Source organism: Ornithorhynchus anatinus, chromosome 4, assembly GCF_004115215.2.
Source record: "Ornithorhynchus anatinus isolate Pmale09 chromosome 4, mOrnAna1.pri.v4, whole genome shotgun sequence".
NCBI lineage: Eukaryota > Metazoa > Chordata > Mammalia > Monotremata > Ornithorhynchidae > Ornithorhynchus > Ornithorhynchus anatinus.
The window spans coordinates 72,164,459-72,181,129 of NC_041731.1; the positions used below are offsets into that span (position 1 = coordinate 72,164,459).

The 16,671-nt window shown below is 38.8% G+C and overlaps 1 long non-coding RNA gene across 2 annotated transcripts in view; it reads left to right on the forward strand.

Annotated features, from left to right (window-relative positions):
• The window catches only part of LOC114811356, a 77,333-nt gene extending 61,218 nt beyond the window's left edge, over positions 1 to 16,115 (forward strand). Inside the window, exons 2-4 of one of the 2 annotated variants that reach the window (XR_003759045.2) lie at positions 8,026 to 8,236; positions 9,391 to 9,520; positions 15,932 to 16,115. This is a non-coding gene — a long non-coding RNA (uncharacterized LOC114811356). The remainder of the gene's footprint in view (positions 1 to 8,025; positions 8,237 to 9,390; positions 9,521 to 15,931) is intronic. The other variant, XR_003759046.2, reaches the window with a different exon arrangement.
• Positions 16,116 to 16,671: the final 556 nt, after the last annotated feature.

Genomic DNA, 16,671 nt, shown 5'->3' on the forward strand with positions numbered 1-16,671 from the left:
ATATGGTTAAATGAAATTTATTTTTAAAATACTCTAATGTTTCAAAGACATTAACAAAATGTTCCTCATATTGTTATTTCTCTGTTCCTGCTTTGGAATCCACTTATTTTCAAACAAAAATAATTCCACATTTGCTAGTGTTAAATTCATTTTACCTTCAGTTTGATTTAATTTTTTCAATCCAAAGTCAAACCTTTATGAAGTTTAATGACAATCCCATCCACAAAATGCCATAAGATATCCCAAATGTAATGAAACAATCACTTAGTGTTTTTTTCACTTCCACTCCATTTTTCACAGTGAGTGATCGTGAGTTTACACAAAATAAGTGAAATGGTAACTGGACAGTGGGAGCCAAGTAGCCAACCAAAATAACTCAGTTCATTGTCCCCAAAACATGCTTTTCATGGATTTAGACCATTTAGGAAGAAGCCAAATCAGTTAATAGGAATAATAATAATAAAAAAGAAATGTACTTTTATTGATCAGCCCACTGGATGAAATAGGTTGTACTAAGCACTTGGGAAGGTAGAATGAACTTAATGATAGTGATGATAATAGTAATAGTATTTGTTAAGTACTTACTATGTACCAGGCACTTTACTAAGCTCTGGGATTCGGACACAACAGTCCCTGTCCCACATAGGGTTCACAGAGTTACCCCCCCATTTTACAGATGAGGTAACTGAAGCACAGAGAAGTTAAGTGATATGTTCAAGATCACATAGAAAATAAAATGGCTGGAATTAGAACCCAAGTCCTCTGACTTCAAGACCCATGCTCTTACTCCCCATCCTCAACCATTCCCATGAAATTGTTAGGAGGACTTATGGAGTGATGCCATTTTTCTTTATAATTGAATTCCCCACAGGTTTCCCTTCCCTGCCTCTGGTTCTTTTTCAACCTCACCATGGAGAAATATCAGGGTATATCCAACATCCTCACAGTGGCTCACAAACTTGATCTCTGCTTTTAAAATCCTTTTGCTGAATAACTGGACCTACTCTAGACCCATATAAACTTGTCCAAAATCATTTCTTCCACAGATAGTCTGTGTACTTCTATTTATTTAAAATTGTTTGTTAAATGCTTGCTACATTACCAAGCACTATACTAAGCACTGGGTTAGATACAGGCTAATCAGATTGGACACAGTCCACATCCCATGAGGTACTTACAATCTCAATCCCCATTTTACAGATAAGGCAACTGAGTCACAGAGAGGGACAGTGACTTGCCCAAAGTTATAGAGCTGACAAGTGGCAGAGTTAGGATGAGAGCCCAGATCCTCTGACTCCCACACCTGAGCTCTTTCCACTAGGCCACTAGGGATAAATTAGGTCTGTTTATTAGATGCTGCCCTAAGATAATTGATTATCTCATCAATTTAGGATACATAGATTATAAAGAGTTTTATACACTACAGAAATATTGCAGATGGAGGTGTTCTGGGAGGCATGTGTCCAAGGTGTGGCTGTGGGTTGGAGATGACACAATGGCATAAAACAAGACAATATCAAGATGAACTATTCTGGTACCTCCAGTTGGGAGAAGAATTCATTAGCTCACGGATGTACATTCTCATCAGTAAAAGTGTCAGATAGTGGTATGGTCAGTCAATAGTATTTATTGAGGACTTATTGTAATAATAATAATAATTGTAGTATTTAAGTGATTATTAAGTGGCAGGCACATAGTAAGTGCTGGGGTACATATAAAATAATTGGGTTTGTCACAGAAACTATAATAATAATAATGTTGGTATTTGTTAAGCACTTACTATGTGCAGAGCACTGTTCTAAGCGCTGGGGTAGATACAGGGTAATCAGGTTGTCCCTTGTGGGGCTCACAGTTTTAAACCCCATTTTACAGATGAGGAAACTGAGGCACAGAGAAGTTAAGCGGCTTGCCCAAGGTCACACAGCAGAGTGGGGATTAGAACCTGTATCCTCTGACTCCCAAGCCCGGGCTCTTTCCACTAAGACAAGCTGCTTCCCATAAAATTACAGATATGTACACAAGTGTTGGGGGCCTGGGAAGAGGGGTAAATAAAGGAGCATGTCAAGGTGATGCAGAAGGGAGTGGGAGAAGTGGAAAGGAGGGCTTAGTCAGGAAAGGCCTCCTGGAGGAGATGTACCTTCAATAAGGCTTTGAAGATGGGAAGAGTACTAGTCTTTCAAACACGGAGAAAGGGCTTTCCAGCCCAGAGGCAGGACGTGGGGGAGAGATTGCTGGTGAGGTAGACATTAAATACTAATGAAATATTAATAACTTTTTTTGGAAACAAAAATGAAACTATGATTTTCTTGGGAAGCAGCAATCCAAACTCATTTTTTTCAAGTAGGATAAAGTCAATTGTGAATATAGTTTGCATAATTTTAACTGAAGCTTTACATTTGCTGTCATCTCTTATACTGATGGACTATAATGAATCTTTTTTTCTAAAGTATTTTACTGTCAAAAATGCAACTAGGAGAGAATAAATGCTAAGGGAGAGAATATGTGAATGAAGGAGGTAAGTGAAGTGTGAGACTAAAGAAAGATCAGAAGCTCATCTCATTAGTAAAGAAAGCATCGCCTTGTAACTCAGATAAAATCTCTTTTAGCATGCATTTTTTAGTTGCATAGAGCTTTACTTTGTATTTGAAAATGCCACCACTGTCCATAGACTCTACCTGTGTCAAAGGAGGGGCTAAAATTAACTTTTCACTACCAAGGGTGCACTGCACCTCTGAGTCCAAAAAATATCATTGCTGTTACATTGTTACATCTACCACATAACGACACCTATCTATTTCTAATCCATCTCTCAGTCTCCTGATGGGTTTGAAGCCTTTGTAATGGAGCAGTAACTGTATCACAGCTGTGATTTGCCAGCTGTCTCTCTGCTGCTGGCGTCCTTCGGCAGTCTGCTGTTTTGTTATGTAGTTTTAGTCAGTGCTTCACTATGTTTTCAAAACAATTGTTTTGACATCCTTGTTTCATTCATTCAGGCATATTTGTGTGCAGACCACTGTACTAAGCGCTGGGAATGTACAATTCGTCAATAGATAGAGACAATCCCTCCCCAACAACGGCTCACAGTCTAAACTAAAGTCTAAAGTTTCCTTGTATCCCATTTCAAATCCTCATTCAGCAACTGTTTAAAGAATACTTAATCAGGGCTACAAGGAAATGGTTAATCAGCAAGCATTTTGAGGAGTTGCTTACCTTTCTTCAGTTTTCTGGTAGATTTTATTAAGAACTCTCTACTCTAATCTTCATCTTTCTCTTTGAATGGTGCTTGCATCTTGATGCTAAATCCACTCTGTTCCAGGGGCTTTCTGACAGAAAGTTCATGAGAGAACGTTTTGATAAATTCCTCTCAAAGTCACTGTTGACTGTCTGTTTGAAAATTTGTTAAGAAGGAACCCTGCCTTTGTCCCCTTTTCTCTTCCTCCCCACCATTCCTGTGACTTTCTTGGGACTTTTCCTTAAGCAACCTGTGTCTCTGTTATCCATGATTTTCTCTACATTCTATAATAACCAGTATTCTTTTTGCTTTTATTCATTTTTCTCCAGTCCCCAAATGATAGAGTTTGATATGGCTACAGTGGAGGTAAGATCTTTCCTCTTTCCTCTCCTCCTCCTTGGCTGCTGTTGCCACAATTGATCTAACAGCGTGCCTAGTGGATAAAGAACAGGTCTGGGAGCCAGGAGGACCTGAGTTCTAATCCCTATTCCACCACTTGTCTGCTGTGTGACTTTGGGCTAGTCACTTAACTTCTCTGTGCCTCAGGTTACCTCATCTGTAAAATGTTGATTAAGACTGTGTGAGCCCCCTGTAGGACACAGACTGTGTCCAAACTGGTTAGCACAGTGTCTGGCATACAGTAAGTGCTTAATAAATATCATTAAAAAAAAAACACCTAAAACAACACCAGCCCCCAACCTTGGCAGCTCCATAAAGCAGAGTCTGCTGGGTGCCAAAGGGGCTATGACAGCTGGAGCAGCAGAAGTTTCAGCACAATTGAAACTCTATTATAATTATGAAAATTTTGAATATCAATCGATGGTATTTTCTGAGCATTTTGTGCAGATCACTGTACTATGTTGAAAGAATAGAATCCATATGGATTCCTAGAATAATGGAATAACAGGGAGGCAAGTTTGGTGTGTGAAGCGGAAGATCATGGAACCTAAGGGGAACACAGGCTAGTTCATGGAAAGAGCACAGAATTGGGAAGGGTATTAAAGGACCAGTATGGTCTAATGTGGATTCAATGTCTGTTTTCCCTCTTACTTAGACTGTGAGTATCATGGGAGCCAGGGACTGGAACTTGATTATCTGGTATCTACCTAAGTGCTTAGAACAGTGCAGGACTTATAAGTGCTTAACAAATATTATTATCATTGTTATTAGTATGCAGCTAAAGTATACCTATCTCTTTTCCTAATCTCCAATTTAAACATCATACTTTGTCTCTAATCACATTATCACCACACCCAGCAATTAAAGGAACATTTCACATAGTTCAAGTATTATAAAAACCTTCAGAAATGGATTTTGACAGTTTATCTTGAAAATGACTCATACTTTAAAGATCAGTGATATATCGTTAACAGGCAATCAAACCTCCATTTAACCAATGACTGAAACAATCAGGGACTGTTAAATGGCTCCTTTTTATTTTAATGTTTGTTTTCCCTCATTATGGTCTAACTTCTTTGTGGGTAGGGCTATGTGGTTTCTTGGGTTTTTTTCCCACAAACACTTAGCATAGTGCATTTCATTCAAAGGATACTCAATAATGCAATTTCTACTAGCAAAATGTTCTTTCAGAAAGTGACATGAGATCTAAAATGGCATGAGATCTAAAAATGGGTAAGGAGTAAGAGGTAATAAGAAACTCACACATATGAGCTGTGTCTTTTACTATACTTTCCTATATTCCTTGTCAGGGCTCTACACACAATTAGCTGCTTAAGAATTAAATAAATGAGCAGTTAGTCAAAACACTTACAAACACAAGTTCTATGTTCTATATGTAAAATAGGGATGCATATTTACCACCTGTACCAAAGATGTGATAGGGGTAGTTAACAGAGAATGGATCTTATATTAACTTCTTTCTGGAATAATGTTACTTTTCCCATTTGATGTTCACTTCAGTTCTCAGAGATGAACAATTTGTTGTCAGAATTTCCCTAGTTCACAACAGACATTTGTGAAATAGCTTTGGAAAGCACATGTAACATTTGTAGACTTGGATATTATTAAGACAATGATAACTGATTTGGAGTTCCAAATAAAAAAATTGAGAATAACCTTATATTTAGGTACCTGTCTCTGAGACAAGGTCAAAAATGTGTATGTCATTTTAGATGAAAAAACCATAAGAAAATGTGAAGTTAAAAACCACATACTAAATATGTTAACTGATATAATCCGCTACATAGTCATTTGGCAGTAGATGAAGGAACAAGCACAATGAGTTCATATTTATGCAAAAACATACATACAGATAGGTTTTCACAGATACCCAAATATTGGAATATAGATGTTGATGTTTGTGCACACACCCAAGAGGAAGCATAGATCTCTGAAAATATGGTTATCTGATTGACAGTGCTGACTATATCCTCTTTCTTGGCTACCCTGACAGACACCTACATGATAATCATTTACCATATGCTAGTTTCTCAATGTAGAAAGGGTTTTAGGAAAACTTCTGTTGGCTAGGGTTTTCTCATTACTATTCAGCTCTTCATTCATCATAGTTGCACCATATTAAACACCTGGGCAAGTTCAGCAGCTTAGCTCCTTGTGGACAGGAATGCAACTACCAACTCTATTTTATTATATTCTTCCGAGGGCTTAGTACAGTATTCTGCAAAGTAATTGTTCAATAATACCATTACCTCACATTGATTGAAATACAAAATTCTATCTACAAGGATTTTACACCCTAGGAGTGGAGAGCGATATCAAAGTATTAATTAGTGGTCCAAGGAAACTGGCTGTCTCAAAACAACAATGAATTGTTTGCAGACCTTAGGTATTAAGTCATTCTATTTTTGTCATTGCTATTATTCCACTGACTTTCCCCACTTTGTCTACCTATCAATCAATGTTATTTATTGAGTGCTTACTCTGTGCAAAGCATTAAGTACAATATAACTGAGTTAGCAGACACATTCCCTGCCCACAAGAGTCTAGGGGGGAGACAAACATTAACATAAATGAATAATTTATAATATATAATTCAAAGTTATGGACAGAAGTGTTGTGGGTTGAGGATAGGGAACATATCCAATACCCACAGTTTATAGATCCAAGTGCGTAACTGACGCAGAAGGGAGAGGGAGTCAGAGGAAAAGTCGGCTTAATTGGGAAGGCCTCTTGGAAGAAATGTGACTTTAATAATGCTGTGAAGGTGGAGGAGAGTGCTAGTCTGGCATATATGGATGGGGAGGGAGTTTCAGGCTGGGGGAATATGTGGGGAAGAGGTCGGCAGTGAGAATAGACGAGATCAGAGAACAGTGAGTAAACTGGTGCTAGAGGAGCTAAATGTGTGTGTTGGACCATATTGGAGATCAGTGAGGTAAGGTAGGATGGGCCAAGTTGATTGAATGCTTTAAAGCCAATGGTAAGGAGTTTCTGTTTGATGAGGATGTGGATGGTCAGCCATTAGAGGTTCTCGAACAGCAAGAAGACATGGACTGAACATTTTTTTAGAGAAATGATAGGTGCAGCAAAGTGAAGTATGGACTGGAGTGGGGAGAGGCAGGAGGCCAGTGAGGAGTCAAGACAGGATAGGATAAATGCTTGGATTAACATGGTAGCAGTTTGGATGCAGAAGACGTAGAACTGAAAAGAGTTGGTGACAGATTGAGTATATGTGTAGAATGATTGAGATGAACGGAGGAGAACGCCGACATGGACATTGTTACATCACCTCTGAAGAATGAAGATGATCCCAGCCTTGTCACGGAGAAAGAGGGAATCTGAAAATGGCAAAACAACTTCAATATTCCCTTGAACATACTGTCTTTGAAAATGAGATTCTTCAGAAGAATAGAAAATGTAACACAATGTGAACACATGCAGCTCATTCAACTACTGAAGAATTTTCCATGGTCGTAACAACCATGGAAAAATGGCAAAGCAGCTGGGCCTGCTGGTCTACCTGCTGAAACCTGCAAGCATGGAGTGGCCATGCTGTTTGAAAGTTACACGGTTTTTCTTAAACATATGCATCATGAAGAAAGGCCTGTGGACACAATTTTGAAGCACCCTAGATCCTCGGGAAGGGCACTGAGCAGTACTGAGACCTCTGAAAAGTTTTTCATATACCTTACAAAGGCATTTGACACCATTAGTAAACCTCAGTTCTGGCAATTAGTAAATATGTCAGTCTTCATAGCAAACTGACCTAGGAGGAAAGTGATGAAAATAGCAATTGATGGACTAACGATACTTCTGAATATCAAATAACTTTATTCTACTTTCTGGTTATGTTCTATATAATAATAATGGTATTTGTTAAGCGCTTACTATGTGCAGAGCACTGTTTTAAGTGCTGGGGTAGATACAGGGTAATCAGGTTGTCCCACATGAGGCTCGCAGTCTTAATCCCCATTTTGCAGATGAGGTAACTGAGGCCCAGAGAAGTGAAGTGACTTGCCCACAGTCACATAGCTGACAAGCGGCAGAGCCAGCATTAGAACCCATGACCTCTGACTCCCAAGTCTGGGCTCTTTCCACTGAGCCATGTTGTTTCTATATCCTCTTTTAATTTCCAAGTATTTATGATTGCCATTTTTTAGGAAAAGAAAGTAGGTTAAAGAGGTCATTTGAATGGTCACCCTGTTCCCTATTTCTGTAGATGCTCTAAAGTCAAACAATTGCCATTGTTATATGAATGCTTAACGTATGCAGGTTTCTCCCCTAAGCACTGGGGAAAGTACAGTAGTGGTGGTAGGAATAAGCCTTGTTCTCAAGTAGCTTTCAGTCTAATGGGGGAATGTTTCTTTTCCCTAAAGGTTTTGAAGAATACCCTATGGTAGACAAACTCTGGACACAACCTGGCTGAAACAAAATGTTGAGTTGTGTCTAGACCAGTGCTGGGACTACCCAAGGTAAAGTCTGGAGGTGGTACAGAAGTTCCTCAGCCACTCCAGTTAATGACTTTGACTTTGAAGCAATCCCTTCAAGATGGGGTATCTGGGTTAGCCCCCGGAGCTGTTCCCGAAGGTGAGCTGACCAGGATACGACAGGCCCACAGAGATCCTGGGAAATGGAGGGGCAAGTACCCCAGGAGGACTTCTGTCCATGGTTATAGGAGTGAGTCATTGAACAGTTCAGAAAGCTCATCAGGAAGCTCCTATGAGGAGTGATCTAGGAGCAGCAGTCAGTCCTCCCTGCTCTTTTCTATCCTCTCACTATACTGCCACACTGTACATTTAGGCTTCTATGGTTTTTGGAATGTATTATTAAGAACGTCTCATAAATCAGTCAATCATATTTATTGAGAGCTTACTGTGTGCAGAGCACTGTACTAAGTGCTTGGGAGAGTACATTTAAACTCTGTGTTACCCCTATCTTTCCATCACTATAGATAGCACCAATATCCTCCCTGTCTTACAAGCTCATAACCTTCTCATGCATTATTCTCAACTCATCTATCTCTTTCAACATTCACATTCAATCTGTCACCAAATCCTTTTGGTTCTACCTTCATAATGTTGCTAAAATCCCTCGCTTCCTTTCAATTCAAACATTCTACTATACTGATCTAAGCATTTCTCATATCTGCCTTGATTACTACATCAACTTCCTCACTGACTTCCCTGCCTCCTGTCTTTTGCCACTCCAGTCTATATTTCAGTTTGCCCTGATCATTTTTTTCTAAGAAGAGACTCAGTAAATCATGTGAAATCCTTCAAGATCACATGATCTTGTGGTTTATAATGGCTACTGATCAATTGACTCACAGTTTAAATTATTAGTCACCCAATCGTTTGAACAGGGGTGGTGCCGGGAAAGAGGGAGGTGGTACTTGGGAGGAAGGAACCCAGGAAAACCATGGGTGTTCAGATTGTCCTAAAGGGACTCATGCATGTATTTTCCTCTGTTGTTCCTGGTAATTATCCTGGGATCTAGAGTAGCGGCTGGAGCAGGACACCTCTGCTGTCCTGACTCATCAGCCTGGGCTGGGATAGTGTTTAGAGAGGGAAAAGCTCCTGCAGATCCTGGCCAGATGTCCAACTCCCCATTCATTGTTCTGGGTTCCAGAGCAAGGAAAACAGGGAAGCCGGATTCACCCACATTTTCTTTTTCTTAAAAAAAAAAGGGGGGGGGGCAAAAATAAATCCTGATATGACTTTTCTTTTCCCTTTCTTGAACAGACCTGTGGCAGAGGAGGCCTGTTCCTCTCCCTCCGCTGGATTCTGCTGCCCCACATCTGGCCAGAGATGACCCTTTGAAGGGCCATTCCAGAACTCACCCAGTGTACACACCAGGCCCGCACAGGTGCAGGTATCAGTCCAGCGTCAGATTGCATGATATGACTGGCTGTAGGAGAAGGAGAAGGTGCCATGTTGGAACATAGGTCAACACCCATGGCTAGGGATTGGTAGAACTGAAGGATTTCCAGATCATCAAAAGCCAACCAAATGCCTCTTATGCAAATTTCACCCTTTCACAAACCCTTCCTGAGAAGACATCTATCTTTGACCATCAAGGATACAATCCTTTTCCCTACAGATTATCTATAATTTCCTTTCATTCAAAAGAATCAACTTTTTTCCCCTCTCATATCGAGCAATTAAAACTTCTATCCTTGTACACTGTCAAACATTTGTAAATTCTGTCCTTGTACATAAAACTCTGTCCTAGAGTCCCACTTTCTCCCAAACCTTTGACTCTTGAGACAGACATGCCAAATGTTCTTGCCCAAATCATGTCACCACAAGCTCCTACTTTACCCTTACCCAAATCACTTGCTTTTGATAATTTTAAATATGTTCAAAGGCAGTTTGATAATGTGCTGTTGGATAATGCAGAGTTAATTACAATCCTATCTTTGCAAAGTTTAGAATTTTCATAGAGATACCATACACTTAACATATTAGCAAAAACAAAACTGCCCTGTAAAGGGTACTGCAGACATTATATATGACAATGCTATTGATCATGTGGAAATTATATTTTCAGTATTCAGTACTTTCATGCAAATGAACTACTGTCTCATGCTCATTTATAGAAAACTCCAGTCTTTCCTACTGTTGTTGGTAACAGAAAATATTCTCAGAGTTCTACAACCCTATACATGCCATGCTTGACATTTCGTTATATAACAGATGCTCAATTTCTCTATGTAAATTATTAACGGCAGCATCTCTTACCAGCTTCCATATCTTCCATATGCCACAGGTTGCAAAGTTACATTCTTCCATCTGTCACATCACATGGACCTATTTTCCTTTCTAGTCTCTTATTATATTATTTCAATATGCTGCTGTTAACTGTGTTTATAACATGCTTTTTTTTTTAAAAAAAATCATTTTCACACCATTTTAGATTCACAGGGCAAGGACACCAGAAATAAAATTGAACATATTTTCTTCCTTTTTTTTTTTTTTGGCTACATAGGCTAGCCTATGATTTCCTCCCCAGGAAGGGATCCATGACTATAAAATTGAATATTGAAATGACTAACCAGATAATTCAGAAACATTCAGAAAATAGAGACAAATGTTTATTTTCCTGAATAAATCCAAATAGTCATCCTGATTGTAGTTTGTATTGAAATGAGAGTACAAGTAGTGTGTGGCGTAGTGCAAAGATCCTGGGTCTAGGTGTCTGAGGTCTTGGGTTCTAATTCATTCAATAATATTTATTGAGCGCTCACTATGTGCAGAACACTGTACTAAGGCATTTGGAATGTACAATTCAGCAACAGATAGAGACAATCCCTGCCCATGGACGGGCTTACAGTCTAATCGGGGGAGACAGACAAAAACAATAGCAATAAATAGAATCAAGGGGATGTATACCTCATTAACAAAATAAATAGGGTAATAATTGGCTAATAATTCTGACTCTGCCCCTTGCCTGCCATGTGACTATGGCAAGTCAATTAACTTATCTGGACTTCAACTCATTCATCTGAAAAATGGGGATTCGATACCTGTTATTTCTCCTACTTACAAGGGGATCCCCATTGGGATCTGATAATCTTCTATCTACCCTACAGCTTAGTACAGTGCTTGGCACACAGTAATTTAACTAATACCATCACTGTTAAAATGATCAATATATCAACCTGCTTCTAACCAGTTCTTGCTGTGTTTCCCTTGTATGTTTTATGTTATACATACCTTTTCTAATCAGTCTTGGTTCTGCTGTAGAATTCATTTATTTTGGGTAGGTGCCAGCCAATCTTGACATTAAATACAATGGATGAGAATAGAATTCTGTTTTTTCAACATAGTATTTCCTAAACTCCTACTACCAATCTGTTTTAATAATTTAGTAAATGAATAAAAGATAATCCACTTGAATAATCTCCATAAGAATATATATACATATATATATATACACACACACACATATACATGTGCATATACACATACAATGTGCATTTTGATTTCTTTTTGTAGAAAGGTAAGAATGTAAGCTCAGAAAAAAATCAGAGGGATAAAAGGGCCATCTTCTCAACCCACTTTCATTTAAAGCTTCATCTTACAGTGTTCAGGGAAAGAGATTCCGTGACTTCTCTCAATAGGTTCTCAGTCCTTCTGACTCTATAGGTCAGCACTCGTTAAATAGAAAGAAAAGTAGTTACAAAATCAGTAAATCCAAACTAGATAGGCCTTGCACAATACATTCAGCAGCAGCGATGTGCCCTAGAAAGGAAACAGGGAGGCAATAGTGACTAATGGATCATGGTGTTAAGTAGAGAGGAGATAAATGCTTTTGCCATAAAGAGACAGGGTAATAATAAGATTTTTATTAATTGTATAACCACTTAGGCTCAAGGAAAGCTCAAGTCATGCTCTTAAAAAGGGTGGGAATTATTAAAAAGATTGTTTTAACATTTTTTCTCCCAATCCCACAAACAGAAAACCCTCCTTCTGATTAAATGATTCGTTTCCCACTTAGTGAAAGGGGTGATGTGATAAGTGTTACAGACATGGTGTAACATGACTGCATTATTACTGATTATTATATCTTATTGTTCTGCTTGCATATAGATGGTGGTGTTGGAACCATGCCAGGTATTAAGTTTGGCATTTGGGATAGGACTTGTTCTTAGAAACATCAAGAGGGTTGTATACAATTCTTTGAATCTTAATACCTTGGCATGTCTTTCAAAGACCATATAACCATTTTTTCTTTAATAATATCTCTTAAGCACTCACTATATGCCAGGAACTGCACTATTCCCTGTGGTAGATACAAGATAATCAAGTGTACATGGTTCCTGTCCCACAAGGGGCACACAGTCTGAATTCTCATTTAATAGATGAGGTAACTGAGGCACAGAGAAGTTAGGTAACTTGCCCAAGGTCATAGATCAGATATGTGGCAGAGTGAGGATTAGAACCCAGTTCCTCTGACATAATAATAATAATAATGGTATTTGTTAAGTGCTTACTATGTGCCAAGCACTGTTCTAAGCAATGGGGGGAGATACAAGGTGATCAGGTTGTCCCACGTGAGGCTCACAGTCTTAATCCCCATTTTACAGATGAGGTAACTGATGTCCAGAGAAGTTAAGTGACCTGCCCAAAGTCACATATCTGACAAGCGGCAAAGCTGACATTAATAATAATAATAATAATAATAATGTTGGTATTTAAGCATTTACTATGTGCCGAACACTGTTCTAAGCGCTGGGGTAGATACAGGGTAATCAGGTTGTCCCGCGTAAGGCTCACAGTTAATCCCCATTTTACAGATGAGGTAACTGAGGCACAGAGAAGTTAAGTGACTTGCCCACAGTCACGCAGCTGACAAGTGGCAGAACTGGGATTTGAACCCATGACCTCTGACTCCCAGGCCTGTGCTCTTTCCACTGAGACATGCTGCTTCCACTTAGCTTAGCTGCTTTTCATCCTTTTTGTTTATCCTTGTCTGGCTACACCTTGCTGAAGGGTGATGAACTTTATTATTCATTATGGCATTTATTAAGCTCTCTTAGAATTTAGTGTCATTCTTCAACACTCTGTCCCCAGTGGCAAGCTTTGGTTGTGTATAGCTTAGCTAGTGCAGGGAAGTACATGCCTCGATGTTCTTCAGACTAAGTGTCAACCTAAAACTCTCTGCTGATTCTGAGAATTGGTTCATAGTATGATGCATTCCATATTGTCTGTGTGCTTCTAGACCACAGTCATGAATCATACTATAATCCATATATGAATGATTGAAGAATTATTTATGATACTCACAGCATCAGATACTCTGACTTCCTCTTCTCAGAGTCCTTTTTGCTATTAAAAAAATGATAAAAAAGGGTATTTAAAAGGAATAAGAGGGAATCTGTGCAAGGCTTAAAGTAAAATGCTACATATGTCTTCCAGAGAGTTTTCAGATTCCGATTAAATGGGTTTTCTAATAAATAATATTTAATTGGAGTTACAATTTGTAAGGAAGAATTGCAGGGCATATACTAAAGATTTTGGGTTATAACTGCATGCTCCCGAGCGTGTGCGTACACACACACAAACACACACACACAACCAAACACACTGATTGCCTTAGAGATGCAGAGATTTCTTATTGTTTCTTGGGATCAGACCTCAGAGTAGGAGGGCATTTTACTGCAATTATATGGCTTTTGTTTGGAAAAAGGGTTCAATTCATAAATTTCCAAAGTCCTTCTGCTTTTAGCTTATTTTACTACCACTGATGGTTACACAAATGTAGAGAAACTTATCATGTTTTCTTAGGTCAAGCTATAAGCAGAATGCCAAAAATCGCCTTTTCCCAGAGTCAGAGAAACAGCAGCCAGAAGCCCAGAAATTGGGCTCATCACATCTCCTTATGAAAGTTTAGGTACTTATTAGAAGTGGGTGTATCAATCAAACAAGCATCCCTGCAGCACATGTGTATATATCTGTGTATATTTGTAGTTTATTTATATTAATGTCTGACTCCCACTCTAGACTGTGAACTTATTGTGGACAGGTATGTGTTTGTTGTTATACTGTACTCTCCCAAACACTTAGTATAGTGTTTGCATTCAGTAATCTCTCAATAAATACGATTGAATGAATGAATGCATATTTATTATTTACTGTATATAGAATATTGCCCCAAGTGCTTCAGAGAGTACAGTACAGTGGAGTTGATAGACCCTTATCCCCTACCCACAAGAGTTTACAGTCTAATAGAGGAGCAGACATTAAAATTCATTACTGACAGGGGAAGCAGACAGACTGTAAGGATATACACGTACGTGCTGAAGAATTGTGGGGAAGGGAGTAAGTATCAGTGTGCTTAAGAGGTGCAGGCTCTTGACACTGAAGAGAGGGCGAATAGTATGAGGAAATGAGAGGTTAGTCGTGGAAAGCTTCTTGGGAGAGAGATGATTTTATTAGGGCTGTGAAAATGGTGAGAATGGTGGACTGCTGGATACCAAGGAGGAGGGAGTTCCCCTCCATAGGGAGGCTGTAAAAAAAAAGGGGTCGATTATGAGAAATACAGCATTGAGGTACAGTGAGTATCTCGTTGGCATTTCAGGAGTGAAGTGTAAGGGATGGGTTGTAGTAGGAGATGAAAAGGTTATTTAAGAGGGGGAGAGAGGATTGAGTCCCTTAAAGCTAAACAAACAATCAATAAAACAATTAACTGTGTCTATTGAGCACTTAAGTGTAACCGGAACACTGTACTAAGCCTTTAGAATAATACTCAAAGACAATAGTAAGTTTATGTTTGCTGTGTTGATGGATTGGCAACTACTGGAGTTTTTCAAGGAGTGGAGAGCAGTGTGGTCTAGTGAAAGAATGTGGGCCTAGGAGTCAGAGGACCTGGCTTCTGTCTGATCTTGGTCAAGTCACTTGATTTCTCAGGGGCTCAGTTATAAAATGACTGTTATAAAATCTATAAAATGAATAAATTCAACTCCCTCTACTCAGACTGTGAGCCCAAATGGGAAAGGGACTATGTCCAACCTGATTAACTTGTATGCACTCCAGCACTTAGAAGAGTGATTGACACATTGTAAGGGCTTAACATATGAGATAAAAAAATTATCCTAATGTTATCCATAGGAATAGATAGCTAATGTTGTCTATCATCTATTTATCATATCTATCCGAGAAAGTAGATGTACAGGTGAGAAGCAGCATGGTGTAGTGTATGGAGCCATAAGGTCATGGGTTCTAATCCTGGCTCCGCCATTTGTCTGCCGTGTGACCTTGGACAAGTCATTTAACTTCTCTGGGCCTCAGTTATCCCATCTGTAAAATGAGGATTCAGGCCGGAAGCCCAATGTGGGACAGGAAGTGTGTCTAACCCTATTTACTTGTATCCACTTCAGAGCTTTGTACAGTGCCTAGAACAAAGTAAGCACTTAAATACCATTATTATTATTATTATTATCCTGAATATCCTCTAAATATACTCATTTTCATTGGCTTTATCTTTCTAACAGTAGCTCTAAACCATAATCTTTACATCAAATATCTCCAGTCACATTTATGTATCCTTATTCATTAGGATAGCCAGTCTGATAACACATTTTCTTCCTGGATACAAGTATAATTTTCCTATATGCACTAGACCAGATCTCCCTCTAAGCAGTGATGTTTCTGATATTATCTGCTTTTGCTTTTTACTGAGTTTGCCGTCCCCTATTTGATCTATTCTATTTTTGTGGGTTTACTTGAGAGGGTGAATAATAATGACGAACAGAACTTAATTTCTTTTTTTTTTTTTCAGAAATGGAAGAATAAGTACCTGAAGTAGGAGTTTAGACTGTGGATTGTGGAAAAAGAAATCTCAAACTTCTGTGAATCTTTCAGTTTTAAAAACACTCATCCATCCACCTGAACCTTTGGGGATTTTGCACAGACCTAATGAAGCTTAAAAACAGCAACTAAAAACCCTCTTTTGACCCCTTTCATTTCTGTTTTTTAAATCATTCTAGAAAGCCAGGTGACATACTGCACATTTGAAAGGTCTCGAATGAAGACTGTCACTGTCCTCCAAGCCCAGGTCATATGAAAGAATCTTGTAATATTTCCATTTTTGTTGAATTCTTGCAGTGTTTTTGCTACACCATAGAAGGAAGCTGATAAGATAATGGCTATGACTGCATATACTGGGTAACCTGATAAGTAACTCTCCTGAGCATTCTAGACTTCAAAGTATTTCAGTATTTGTTTTGATAAAAGATGAAAGGATCAAGGTTCAAGTTTCTGATCAAAGGCACAGGAGATGATGCCTCTTGATAAGCTTCACTTGTTAGACTGTGAACGTTCAGACTGTCGAGTGGCCAGTAGAGTGATGTCCATGAAGGGGGGCTTGGAGAGAAAAGATGACTGTGGCACTTAAGGATAGAAAATTGGGAAGTGTTCCAATTAACCACCCATTCCTTTACAGCAGTATTGTCAAATTTGCATCTTTGGGATCCCACTTAGTTTATGAGTTACACACTTCACTGATATTCTAAAACTTGT